The following is a 14,427-nucleotide window of genomic DNA, read 5'->3' on the forward strand; positions in this document are numbered from 1 at the left end:
CTTATGGGAAGAAGCAGATTGGGGTTTATGGATGGTGATGGCCTCAGGTGACTTAACCTCAGAGGAAACAGGATATGGTGGCCGAGCAATTCTAGGCGCTTCAGTCTGGAACTGCGCACCTGCTACAGTCACGGGTTGGAATCCTGCCTCGAGCATGGATGTGTCTGATGTCCTTAGATTAGTTAGGTTTAGGTAGTTCTATGTTCTAGGGGACTGATGACCTCAGATGTTGAGTCCCATAGTGCACAGAGCCATTTAAATTTGAATTTGAAACAGGACAAGTGAAGGTAGTGGTTGTATACTCCGGTAAGTAGTAACAACAGAATATGCTTTGCTCATGTAAATCATTTCTGATGCAAACCTCAAGTTGCTTAGCATTATCTGGTCGCCGGTGTTGCAGAAGTGCTTCCACTCCATCCTGTTCCTACGAGATCCCTAATCTGTGGGTGCAGGTCCCTGGCACCAGTTTCAGAAGAGCAAGCATACATGTGAGAGATGAACATATAAAACTCGATAGCAGAGTCGGTCATTGCAGTATTTTCTCCATGTATTGCCTTACCATGTTATTACATTTCTCTGAGTTCATAATGCAAGTTCATTTAAGCACACTCCCAACATCATCTTCATCACTGGTTAGGTCTGGATAGTTAGATTAGGTACATAATGCATCTGTTGAGTTAATGTTTGTGTGTTTCTGTTAATATTTTGAGAGAAACTGTGTTCCTCCCTAAACATGGCTAGGTGTACATCTGACATGTATTTAGAATTTTCCTGCTGGAGCAATTGTATTTGGTCTCTCCATGTATTTAGCATTATCCTCCTGTTCAGTTCAGTTTTGTACAGGATGTATCATAAGGAGAAGTGAATGGTGAGCAAGAGTGAAAATATATGGTCTTGCCACTGCCTCATATGGAATACTGTCTGGCTTAGTGAAAATTTCCATTAAATGCAAACTTTCCTCATTTAATTGTGCTAAGATTTCATCCATGGGGTATTTGAACAGGAAGTTCAATACTACTTCATGACATTACTTGGCAATATCTGTTTCACACAATTACCTGTTAAAGGAAATGTACATGTGTTGGTCATGGATAATATTTGAGCCTAATTAGGTAATTTAAAAGTTTATCTTCAGAAATTTTATACTACTTAGTACAAATATATTTGACTTAAATCAGTGGCCATTCACAGCTACTTCTACAGTTACATCACTAAATACTAATTTACTAGCTCGTGTTTGCAGGAATGTTTTCCTTTTTATTGCCACACACATTTGTTATGTATGAGGCGGAACTATGGGCCTCGTGGGAAAAGGGTGACCCGGTTGAGTCACGCAGTTTGACTCTTAGTCTAATAATGTGGTGTGGCCATTAATTGCAGCGTTGATCACGTGGGCTCACATGAGGATCAATGAACTATACTTGATGGGATGTATCTGTAACTTAGGTGGTTAGAAAGTTAGTAGACAGGAATACAATTAAATACTTAGCTTTAATTCAGCATCAGCAGTGAACGTTGATCTAGACTTTGTACAATAATATTTAGAAGTGTAGTTATAGACTGAATAATTCTTTACAATTCCGATTGCTTCACGCATATAGATCAATTTTCAATGTGTAAACTGTAAGTGGCACCCGGCTAGGTCATAGCTACTGACTTAGCTGAAGGCTGTGCTAACTAGCGTATCTCTGCAAATGAGATCTCTAATAGGAATGGTTCACTTGTTACGGCTTCAAAGCTGGCTGTAGAACTGGCCAGTGAGCTAGCCTGTCTCTTAAGACCAGCTGAGTGGCGGCACTTTTTCTGCTAGCATTGAGAGTGGCAACTCGCGGGTCCAATGTGTACTGATAGACTGCGGCCGATTTGAAACCTACAACCTAGCAAGTTTGGTGCCTTGTGGTGTCACCACAACATTCATCTGTCATTTTTCACTACTTTCACCCTGCATATTTCTGTTAATGTTATAAGAGCAACTGCATTGTTCTCTCCACATGTTTGGGTGTAAGACATTAGTTTGGTTGTTACTTTTCCATTCGCTGCTACATACCATTCTAGGCATATCTCTTCTTAAACTAATAGGTCGAGATCAACTCTCCAGTTTTTACTCATTGTGGTTTTTTCATTTCTTCTCCCTTATTTACAGTTACAAATTTTCTTCATTGGATATTTAGGCAGAATCCAATTCCTTGAAATAGTTCTTTTGTCTTGTTATGCTTGGTTGCTATTGAAACACTTGATAGATTTTCTCTTGTTTTTGTATCAAAATTCCTTTTTTCCTTTGGTCGTTTCACACTGGTCACTACATTCTAATGTTTTTGACCACAAGAATGTGTGAAGTTGGATTGCAACCTTCTCACTTCTTTTACATGCATGGACTTACTTGGCATGCTTAGCTGATCTTCTTGTCTGGATAGCTGGCTCTATGTCAGTCTCCAAAAACTTCTTCTCCAAAGAATGATGGTAGTTAAAGGAATATATACAGGGTGATCCAACTGAAGTTTTGGATGAGATTATCTTGAAAACTATACATTGAGTAAAAGTAGTGGGTAAGAAGAGTTCATACGCTCAAAGGGGGACATCAAATGATACTAGACTTAACCTCCATCCCCTGCCCCATTGAGTGGGGCAGGGGGCAACTTTTAAATATTAAACAGAAACATCCATTTTTTATTCCAGATTTGAATTCTTCATAAAAAAGTAATCAAGTTTTGTCTGAATCAGTTTTTTAAACCATTGACAGATGGTACTGAAATAGAGAAAAAAGTAAAATTGGGGAAGAACTCTGATTTATCTAGAATCATCCAAGAAAGATGCGTAAAATCACTAAAGAATGTGTGCCAAATGTTTTGTTATGCCAAATTAACCTATTTTTGTACAAAACGTACTGTATCCTACTTTTAGCATTACCCAGGAACGACAACATGGATGTAGTGGAATGATGTTCCCATGGGTTGCTTCATTAGTGAGAGTCCCCTTGCCTCTCACATTTTGGGGTGCTTCATTAGTGTGAATCCCCTTACCTCTCACAATTTGGGGTGCTTAATTAATGAAATTAGCCACAAAGAAATTGTTGAAAATTATCCCCATTTGCTTCAATGCATAAAGTCAATTGTCTGCAAAAGTTGTACACAGTTATGAGCAGCACATCCTGTGGTATGGCTGCACATGCTCTTTGAATGCGTTGCTCCATATCGTTTCAGGTTGTGGGCTGTCTTTCACAGACAATAATTTTTTAATAACCCCACAAGAAAAAATCAGGAGATGTTAGGTCTGGTGAACATGGAGGTCACTGAATTGGTCCGCTGCGTCCTATCCACTTACCAGGGTACTGTAAATTTAAAATGTTACACACATTTTTAGCATAATGGGGAGCTGCTTTGTCCTGTTGGAACCACATTCACTGCCTAGTTTCTAAATCAACATCTTCCATTAGCTCCAACAAATCATTGTAGAGAAGTTGTAAATAAGATTCCCTAGTGACATTTCACCCAAAAAATATGGTCCTATCAAGTAAACCATTTAAAGTTTCACACCAGACGATTAACCACCATCTGTGTTGATTGTCAATATTGGTCCTCTGTCAAACCACACTGGCACAGACCCATTGACAATCATGATGATTTAATTTTCCATTATCTAAAAAAATCATTGTCACCTCTTGTGATTTCCAAGGCCCATTGGCAGAAATGCACGTGTATTTGCATATATTTCAGCATTAATGCCTGTGTCAGTGTGATATGATAAGCATGATATTTATGTGCCTTCAAAATCCTCAAAACAGTCGATTTCGGTATTCCAGTTTGTCTCTGAATCGCATGACTACTAATTTCAGGATCCAGTTCAACACAGGCGAGAATGGTATGGGCAACAGCGTAATTTTCATTGTATTCACAATGACAAGTTGGATGGTGCACATATTCATTATTCGAAACTGCTCTCGACAAGCTTGAAATGTTTTTGCTTGGATGTCGTTTGTTTGGGAAACGATCGGCATACAATTGTGCAGCTGCATCATAATTGTTATGACATTCATCTAAAATTAACATCACATCAACAGTCTCTGAAGGAGGATAGTAAGCCATGTTTTGCTAAGGAATAATTTACTTTAGTCAGTTGATGTTTACGGTTCACAATCGGAAAGTGAAGTGACGTCAGATCACAATGAACCGACCTTTATACTGAGCAATAGTTCGCAGTTTGGCGATGGTAGCACCACAGTCGGGTGATTAATGGTGTTGTGAAGAGTTCCCTAACGAAACTTTAATACCATTCCCCTTCCTCTATCAAAAATTTTTTTTGTAAAAAAAAAAAAAAAAAAAAAAAAAAAAGAAAAAAGAAAGAAAGAAAAAATCTTAATTTGGTGTAATGAAAGAATTGGTGCACATTTTGCATCAATTTGATGCATCTTTATCTAATCATTCTAAATAAATTGGAGTTCTTTCCCAATTTTAAAGTTTCTTGATTCCAGTGCCATCTGTCAGTGGTTTAAAAAAATGTATCAGATGAAACTTGATTACTTTTTTATTGAGAATACGAATCTGCAATAAAAAATGGTGTTTCCATTTAAGATTTAAAAGTTGCCCCTCACGCAAGGGGGTGGGGGATGGGGGTCACATGTAGTATTATTTGATGGCCCCCTTTGAGCTTATGAACTCATCTTACCCACTATTTTTACTCAATGTATAGTTTTCGAGATAATCTCATCCCAAACTTCAGACGGACAGTTCAACTTTCATAAAGAAAAAAATAATCAGTTAACACATAAACATTAGACTTCTTGTAAGTCATCCATATCATCTCACATTAGACACAAATTAAGATACATTTACCACATAGTTGATTCAACAGCCACCGAAACAGTGAACAAGTCTTGCCTCTAGTACATCTGTGTTAAAAGTTGCTAAAAATCTTTTTTCAACTCATCTGTTTATTTCATCACTACAATAAAGTTGCGAAACAGCTCAGAACAACACATAAGTTTCTTGGGGCTGGTGTGTTCTTTCATTACAATTTCCTTGACATGACCGACAAGTGCTGTTGGTTCCATTTGACTGCCATGTCTACGGTCTTCTCACTACACACTTTAGACCTGCACACACAGACAGGTGACACACAGTAGATAGGCTCTCTCACACTTATATTTAAAATATCATGTATTCGGGAAGGTAGAAGGCCGAGTGGTTCTAGAAATTACGCGGAAATTCTCTAAACACTCTTGGTGATATTAATGTAAAGTGCCTCATTCCACATCATTAAGAAACTAAGTAATTGCAGTTGATGTTGCTCTGCACTTGACAATTTAGAATTCAGCATTTTTCACTCTGTTACTGACTCCCCACTGCTCAATTTTGTGGCAAGATTTTGAAATTCTGTCCATTTTCACTTTCTCACTGTGCTCCTTTGTTTTTGCATGTTAAATTAAATCTTTCTTGTGCACATTGAGACCAGTATGAAGTACCCACAGAACAGTGACACCCCCCCCCCCGTCCCCCCTCCCAGCATCACCGCTTGCAAATCTTATGGGTACCCCCACGTTGGCAACATTGATGAAAAGTGGTGGTAGAAAATAACCAGTGACTTTAATTGAGTTAGTGTTATATTTCAACCACTTTGTGCGGATGTTAGTTTGCCCAGTTTTTCACCCTTTTATTTAAGGGACTTCATCATTTTTATGCGCATTTGATGCACCTGTTTGAGTGGTGTTACAAATGTGAGAGAGAAGAAATTTAATTACCTTCAAAAGAAATATAGTGTTCCCATAGAAATTGTCAACTTGTGGTTTATGGAACACAAGAGCCCACACAATACTTGTCAATTTTGAAGTTCTTAAAAAATTTCAGGATAATATTTTCTAAAACTGTAAAAAAAAAAAAATGTTTTCCTGTGATTCTCTTCACTTCATTAAATCTCTGAGCAATTTTGAGACTTGCTGCTAGATCAAATTCTGATTTCAGAAACTTGTTCATATCGATTAGCACTGGATGACTGTCAAGGTGTTTAATGTGTTAACAAATTATTTAGCAAAGTTTCTGGAAAATGTGGGTTCAAATCCCCCCCCCAGCTTTAATTGGAAAATAATCTGCCACTTTTCAAAGCTTTCAGGTGCTCATGAGGTGGGCTGCTTAATACATCATACATGTCTGCACCTCATCTCAGAATGAAAATTAAATGGAAGACAATTTATCACTATTTTCCTCTATGATCCCTTCTTCCCTTGAATTTTGTAATTCATGTCTTCCGACAACAATAAAAACACCATTGTAAAATTGTTTCCATAAATCAGCAAACTGACAATACAATTTTAGCTTCTTACAACAATATTACATAATTCAAGACATAAAGACTCTACAGTAGTACCTGTTGGCTGTAATACAACATTTTTAGAGACAGCTCTCAAATCATACTAAAAATGTTCTGAAAGCTAATACAAATTTTTGAGTTTTTGGATATTTGCTATATGTAAACAAAAAATAAGCATGCAGATTTAAATACTATACGTGGTGATCTCCAATGTCATCTGACATGAGCAATGAAAATTTTTCGCTGCCAGCAAAACTCAATCAGTGGCTACACTGCAACTAAGTTGTATGTTTTTACTCCAGGGGGCAAGCATTTAAAATATAAAGTTTAACCTATGCAATGTGGTTGGTTTCTTAGAAATTTAAATGTTCACTGTGACCTACCCTTTGGGATTACCTCATCTTCCCCTATATGAATAAAAGAATGCTTGCGCTGGGGAGGAAAAGTACCGTTAGTCACAAGGAGTGAGAAATTATGTAAACTGTAGTGCAGGAGTGGGCAAGAAACCTGCTTGTGTGAGGTACACTTGCACTTGAGCAGGCACCTGAGTGTGGCGTGCATACAGGGGTGCCAGGCAGCTGCTTTCTTCCTCCCCTCCCCTCCCCCCCCCCCCCCACCCATATTCTTCCCTGCCTTCTCCATGGTGTCTTTTATTTCCTAGCTGCATATCACTTGAGATCCAGCTTATTTAAGTACTGCAAGTCGACTTTGCAATGAAATTAATGTCGGAAACAAAATTTCTACATACAGACTAACTCCACAACAGTTATATAAATTTTCATCAACTACTTTGCTCTTAGCCACAATACATTAATTTTTATAACAGTAAAAAATCTGTCACAGAGTTATGTTGAGCCAAACATTGCCATTACTTTCACAGACTCATGATGAAGACAAGGAGGCTAATGCTGTGGAAAGTAGATCTATTAATTTCATTTACAAATTGTGAGGAATGTCATCTACAGAAGTAGAAAAAGATCTCAAAGCAATTCGAAAGCTTGGGATAGATTTAGTATCTCCATAAACCACTTAAGTTCCTCTTTTATTGTACTAATTAGAGAAACATAGTCCTTGTCATTTTTTCATGGTCAGAAGATGGAATAGGTAGATGTGCTGCAGCCTTTGATGAAGGCTGTCTTTGCCACACTGCAGGCTTTCTTGTGACAGTGTCAATTACTCCTCACCAATCTCTAAATATGGTCCAGGGATTAATTTTTGACAGGGACGTCATCCTGTAAACTGATGAGGAACTCCCAGCTAATCTGGAGTGGTGTGGTGTTCATTTTATTCGACTTGTGGAGGAGGCTTGCAAAGACAACTGCACCAGTGTTGGCTCCCTTATTCTGCCTTCTGAGAGGGATACCCTCCCAGAGAAGATGTGACATGAAGCCATATGTCCCTCCATGTATGCGGTGCTTTCAGTGCTTGCATTTTGGGCATATGTCTTCTTCCTGCCATACAGGGGACCCTTTGTGTGGTGACTATGGCCATCCAGTCCATGAAGGAATCTCTTGTATTCCAACACCTGTGTGTGTCAGTTGAGCTGACCACCACTCCCCTAGCTTGCCGGATTGCCAGTTTACAAAAGAGAAAAGAAGATCCAAGAATACTTGTCCCTGAATCACCTGTCATATGCTGAGGCCCGCCGAAAGTATGAGAGACTCCACCCATTGCCACTATCTTCAACTTTTGCCTCTGTTACTTCCTTTCCTCCTCCTCCCTTGTCCTTACCCCTTCTCCTTCCCAGTTTCCCCAAACCCCCCACCCCTTGCAGTTCCCACAGCCTCCCATCATGGAGTGGCTCCCCCTGCCCAGTCAGAGAAGTGCCCAGTGCTCCATTCTTCAGCATCAGCTGATGATTGGGCTCCCTTCTGGGATTCCTCTCCCCAGTGTCTCTCAGGCCAGAAGACTCTGACCACCACTCAGCCACGAAGTGCACCATTTGTGCATCCCAAGGTCACCCATTCTCTTTCAGTTCCAGATCTTGCAGAAACCATTACACCCCCTGTGTCCTGCCCTTCTCCACCTCAGAAAAAGAAGAAGAAGAAACATAAATCCCAAAACAAGGCACCAACAGTGCCCCTGGAGGTGCCATCTTGCCTCTCGCAACATGAGTCTGACATCTTATTCATGGTTATCACCCCATCCTTGCAGGTGATGACTAGTGACTGACCTCCTCCCCAGCTTCTGCATGTCTACCTTGATAGTATCCCTTGCAATTCCACTGGATGATCATGTGGGAATAGTACATCACCTACCAGAAATGCAACATATTGTCTCCTCCTATTCTGCATTCTGTCTTGTTCTTCAAGAAACACATTTCTGTGAGGGAGTGTGATCAACATTTCGTGGTTACCTGGTGTTCTGTTGGAACCATGCTGGCTCTGGGGTAGCATGTGGTGGGTTCTGCACATTGGTTCTCTCCGATCTCATTAGTGACTGCCAGATTTGTTTGCACTCAAACCACTATCGCTTCCAAGTTGGTACATAGGGGATCCAATCACCATTTTCAATGTCTACCTCCATCCAGGTAGGCCAATTCCTTATGTCTACCTTAATCCAGCAACTCCAACCACCATTTCTCCTCCTTGGGGTAGGGGTATCCTAATTGACCAACTTATCACGGACCTCGATTTGTGTCTCCTCAATGATGGTTCCTCTACTGACTTCAATGCCACCCATGGCACCTTCTCTGCTATCAATCTCACGATCTCCTCCCTTGCCCTGGTGGCTTCCCTACATTGGTCATCCCATGATGACCTTTGTGATAGTGACCACTTTCTGGTGATTCTATGGTTCCTCTGCTGATACCAGGCAGACAGGCCCCCATGTTGTGCATTCCACTGGGCCAATTAGCCTTTATTTATGTGAACCCCCCTCTCAAATACCTTTGATGCAGTCGTGCAAGGCGTCCCTGCCACTATTTTCTGCTGACACTGCTGTTAAACCACATTTGGCTCACTTGTGCTTTTCTGTCACAATGGCAAGACAGTATAGTTAGCCCTGTCCTTAAGCCCAGGAAAAACCTAGTGTCTCTAGTCAGACTAATTGGGTGGTAGCTGTCCAATGTACTTTGTAAACTGATCAAAAGGATGATCAGCTTCAGATAATGTTGGGTACTTGAATCTCAGGACCTTTTGTCCTTGTATCAGTGTGGCTTTTGGACAGAGCGACCTCCAAATGGTCATTTATCCAGATTGGAATCAGCCATTTCACAGACTTTTACTCATCGCTGGCACCTTACTGCCATCTTCTTTGAACTATATAAGGCATATGACATGGCTTGGCGCCATCACATTTTAGTTACCCTCCATAACTGGGGCTACCGTAGTCCCCTTCCAATTTTTATCCATAGGTCTTTATTTCACCAGCTCTTCTGGCTTTTGGTTGGCATTTCACTTAGTGCCTCCCAGATTCAGTAGAATGGTATCCCACAGGGTTCTGTGCTAAGTGTCACACTGTTCCTCATTGCCATCAATGTGCTTGTGGCCTCTGTTGGGCTTCTGGTTACACCGGCATTGTACATCGACAATTTTTGTATCTGGTGCAGCTTCCACTCGGCACCTTGGAGCTGGCGCTTAGCAGATGCTTCCATCCGATGGGCCTCTGCATGGGCCACCACCCGTGGCTTCCAGTTTTCTTCCTCCAAAATGTGCATTGTGCATTTTAGTCATAGACCGACATTACACCCCGATCCAGAACTTTATTAATGTAACCAGTTCCTTGATGTTATAGCACAGTCCCTTTTCTTGGACCTTATTTCTGATAACAAGCTGGCATGGCTGCCCCACACTCACCACCTAAAGACTACATGTATGTGGAAGCTTAATGTTCTCCACCTCCTGGCCCACACATGTTGGGGTGCTGACCATTCCACTCTTCCCCATCTTTACCATAATCTAGTCTGGACATGAGCAGAGCATGGTAGTCAGGCTTATGGCTCAGCAGCTGCTTCCACTTTAACTCCTTGACCCTGTCAATCATTGTGTGGTGCATATGGCTATTGGTGCCTTTTGCACTAATCCTGTTGATAGTCTCCTCACAGAAGTGGGGAGTTCCCTTCTACACATCCAAAGGTGCCAAACCCTTTTTCTTACACAATCACAGTTTGCCAATTCCCTGACCATCCTCTGTAACCTGGGCTCTTCGTCAATGAGGGATGTCTCCCTCCTGTCTTCTACTGGCTTCAAACACCATCTATTTCTGAGATCATGTAGTGTGTTCACAGCAGGGCATCTAGCTATTCAGAGAGCCCTCCTTTCTTTCTCAGGCCTCTTTCCACAGTGTTTTAATTTGTTCAGACTCCATGAGCAGCCTGCAGGCTATTGATCAATGTTACTCTTGTCAGCATTTGGTCTCTACTATTCATGACCTTCTCTCTGACCTTGAGTGTGCTGCCTCTTAAGTTTTCTTTCTCTGGATCCTAAGTCATGTGGGCATCCCAGGTAGTGAACTGGCTGACTGATTAGAGAAGCAGATACTTACCCCCATTTCATTTCCCGATTCCAGCTGTGGATATGTGGATCTACATTAAATCTCTCTTTCCTCAAAAGAGGAATGCCCTCTGGAGTGCTACTGCTATGAGTAAAAAGCTCTGTACGATCAAGGAGTCTACTGCAGTACGGCTCTCTTCCTTCCACTCCTCTCAGAAGGAGTCCACTGTTTTATGCCCTTTACACATTGGTTGTACAAGGCTCACCCATTGTTTCCTCCTACATAATGACCCTTCCCCCACAATGTGGTTGTCGAACCAGACTGACTGTACTTAACACGAAGGGCCAAGAGATGGGGGGGACATTCCAACAATATGTGAGATACTGTCTTCCAGATTCCTTAAATGTAATATTAGCAGACGATCCATGGATGGTTGAACTGGTCCTCAGTTTCTTCCATGGAAGTGGTTTTTATTTCCAGATTTAAGGTTCTACTTTAGTCTTGGTGCTGGGGCAGGTTGGTTGTGGTTGGGACTTCTTTTACAGTCTTCTCGGTCTGTGACCCCACACAGTGCCCCCCTCCCCCCCCCCCCCTCCTTCCCCTTTTCCAAGTTTTTTGGTTTGATCTTACCTTTTATGTTTTAATGTATGTGTTTGATAATCATTATTTTATAATTTGATTCCCCTAACTGGATCCGTCCACTTTTAGCAGGCCCTCTTTCTTCTGTGACTCACTTTGGAATCACAGACTGATGACCTTGCCGTTTGATTGATTGATAAACTGAGAGGGGTTATGGGACCAATGTATTAATCTGGTGGAGATGCCACAATAGAAAAGTACTAAGGAGTGGGTCACACTAGTTTTATGTACTCAGTTTACCCATGAAGAAGACTATTTTTTGAAAATTCTCCCAATAAAAAACTGACCCTTCATCTCAACACACTATACAACTCTGACACTATAAAGTTAAAATTTTTTATTTTTTGACAACTTTTATTTTAGTCATCAGTTTCTTCCGCCATTGGCTATCTCCTTATCTCCAAATGCCAAAATAAAGAAAAGAACAACTTACATTGAGACCTGAACAAGTGCAAATATTTTCACTAGGTCTACTGTAGAGTTCCTAAAATGGTACCAACATACACATGATTCATAATAATGGGAGGCATTTGGTGAATGGGTGCATTGTCAACTAAGCAGCTTTATGTATGAAATTCCCTGATTTCCAATATTCTGAGTGTGCTTTTGCTTCCCTACATTTTGCACTAGATGTGCAGGTGCTTTATTACTTTCACTGTTAGTGAGTAACTGCTTGAAATGTTGTTACAATATTTGTCTATTATAGAATTTTTACAGTCGAATATTGCTTTATACTGGACATGCATATCTTGTGCAATGAGTCATAAAAGCAGAAAACACCTGTTCACCAAACGCCACCCATAAATATAACCATATGCATTTAATACCAATTCACTAAGATTGAAAGTAGACCTAGAGAAAATATTTATACTTGTTTCTAGTTTTAATTTTGACTGGTTTCAGCCTGGAATGGCGATCTTAAGATGCTACATTAGAGGAGAGGAAAGTTGATATTATTTCATAAAGTGATTCTTTGAAACAAAAAAACAAATGTTAACAGTAAGTCGCACCTCAAACAGATGTTTTGTTCAGAAACTCACAGTATTTTGACAAGTGCAGTGGGTAAACCTTCGTAAGACACAAACTAGAAGCGGTTTTGCATTGCAGGTGTCAGCAGGGGCCATACTTTGCACCTGTGATGGTTTCCTGAGATGACTGAGACAGCAAGGTAGCACATCTGGAAGTGGTCAATGTCATCCCATACATTCTGTTGACATGGTGCACAGCAGTAGTCCCAGTTCAGTCTCTGCATATCTTTGGCATCCTACCAGCATGGTGTGTCGATGGCTGTTTGGCTATTCCTTTGCAAGGGTGGCCCATAATGGCTCTTCTGAGCACCCCCACCCTTTGCAAGCAGAGCATTGACCAAGGTGTATTGTCAGATTGTCATGTGGCCAAACATAGTGAGAAACCCCACTTATGTGTAGTGGATTTGGTGCATCAGTTGAAACCTATCTTGGGCTGCCAATCCCCCAACTGGGTTGACTTCAAATGCCTCCAAGAACTGACAGATGTGCATCTTCATCTTGTTAAAAGCACAGGTGGCAGTTGCGCTCCTGCACCACCTATAATGGTTTGAAGTCGTGCCGCTGGCTTATCGCCCATCAGCCCACCTACCTAAGCGTGCTCCTCGGGGATTTCTCCGAACTGCAGTGTTGCCTCCATTGTGTGCACTGTGCCAGTGACTGGTGGGTGCATTTGTGTGGCTAACAGTTCACCACTGGAATGGAGGAACCTCTGCACCGTCCTACTGACAGCTTTGCTCACAGCTGGCAGTCGAGCAGGTAGATTCTGCATACCTGGGTGTAATCTTCAGCCCCTTGAACTGTAGACAGACAATCTCTCTTGAGCATCAGCTGAACTCGTAGAAATTCTCCACATAACTGTACAGTTATAATGCGCACTACACAATATTCCTTACTGTTTTATAAAAAAGGAGAGGACAACATGTCTAATCTTGACATAGTTCGCACAACAATGGATCGCCCAGTGTTTTTTCAGTGTGGGATTTAGAAATAAGAAAGTAATTCTCAAGTAAGAGTACATCAAACAACAAAGTATCAAATAAACTCACTTCACCAGTGTCATGTGGCTCAAAATGAAACAAAGTATCCTGTAGTAATTTGAAATTTATTTACATGCAATTGGTGATAAGTGTTTAATATCTGACATAAGAATGATTATTTCTCTCACAAGAAGGGATAAGGACAGCACAGGGCTAGTATTCATGTCATTTACATGTGTGTGTTTCACCACTAACCTATGCTTTTAACAAGATAAAGACTTAACAAGATCAAGTTTTCACTCTGCAATGGAGATTAATTTTGGTAATGGTTTCCCCATGATACTCTTTTTCTCAGGAGTGCTCGTTCAGAAATTAATGCATGAGAATGTCTGAAGTTGTGGAAGGTACATTGAGGTGCTGGAAAAAGAAAAGCTGTGAGGGCAGGCTGTGAGTCATAACCAGAAAACACAGTTGCTATGATCTGTTCTCAAAAAAAAAAAAAAAAAAAGAGGAAAAGAAAAGGCGCAGTTCTAGGTTAGAGTTCCATTATAACAAACAGTCTGAATCTGCCACCAAGTTCAGAAATAGCATGCACATTGCACTGTAGTGAAAATTTCATTCTGTAAATGTATGTAAATTAATCTATACATGTATTGACATCTCTGCTTAGAAATTACACAATCACCATTTGCCAATTCCCTGACCATCCTGTGAATGGTGTCCTCTTTGCAAGTGAGGGCTGTCTCCCTGGTGGCAACCTCCCACAGGTGGGATTGCTGGTTGGCATGTGTCTCACTTCCCTTTGTCGTTCGTTGGGATCTCCATATCCACTCACTGGAATGGACCTTGTGCATTTCACTTATCTCCCCTCCCCCTTCCCTTTCAGCCCCCCCCCCCTTCCTATGATCCTTGGATGGTACCTAGACCACATATTAGGAGCAACCTGTTTCAGGGTCCTAAGGTCTCTGCTGCACCTATGGTTTTCTAGAATCTTTTAGGTGCCATCCATGCAGTTACAGGGTGCCTTCATCTTTTACACTGATGGTTCT

General features: G+C 41.0%; 1 long non-coding RNA gene across 1 annotated transcript in view; it reads left to right on the top strand.

Moving 5' to 3' along the window:
- The first annotated feature begins 4,115 nt into the window (after nt 1–4,115).
- Nucleotides 4,116–14,427, top strand: part of LOC124742874 — a 199,996-nt gene continuing 189,684 nt past the window's right edge. The window contains exon 1 of the long non-coding RNA XR_007010271.1: nt 4,116–4,222. This is a non-coding gene — a long non-coding RNA (uncharacterized LOC124742874). The remainder of the gene's footprint in view (nt 4,223–14,427) is intronic.

This window comes from Schistocerca piceifrons, unplaced genomic scaffold, assembly GCF_021461385.2.
Source record: "Schistocerca piceifrons isolate TAMUIC-IGC-003096 unplaced genomic scaffold, iqSchPice1.1 HiC_scaffold_2340, whole genome shotgun sequence".
Lineage (NCBI taxonomy): Eukaryota > Metazoa > Arthropoda > Insecta > Orthoptera > Acrididae > Schistocerca > Schistocerca piceifrons.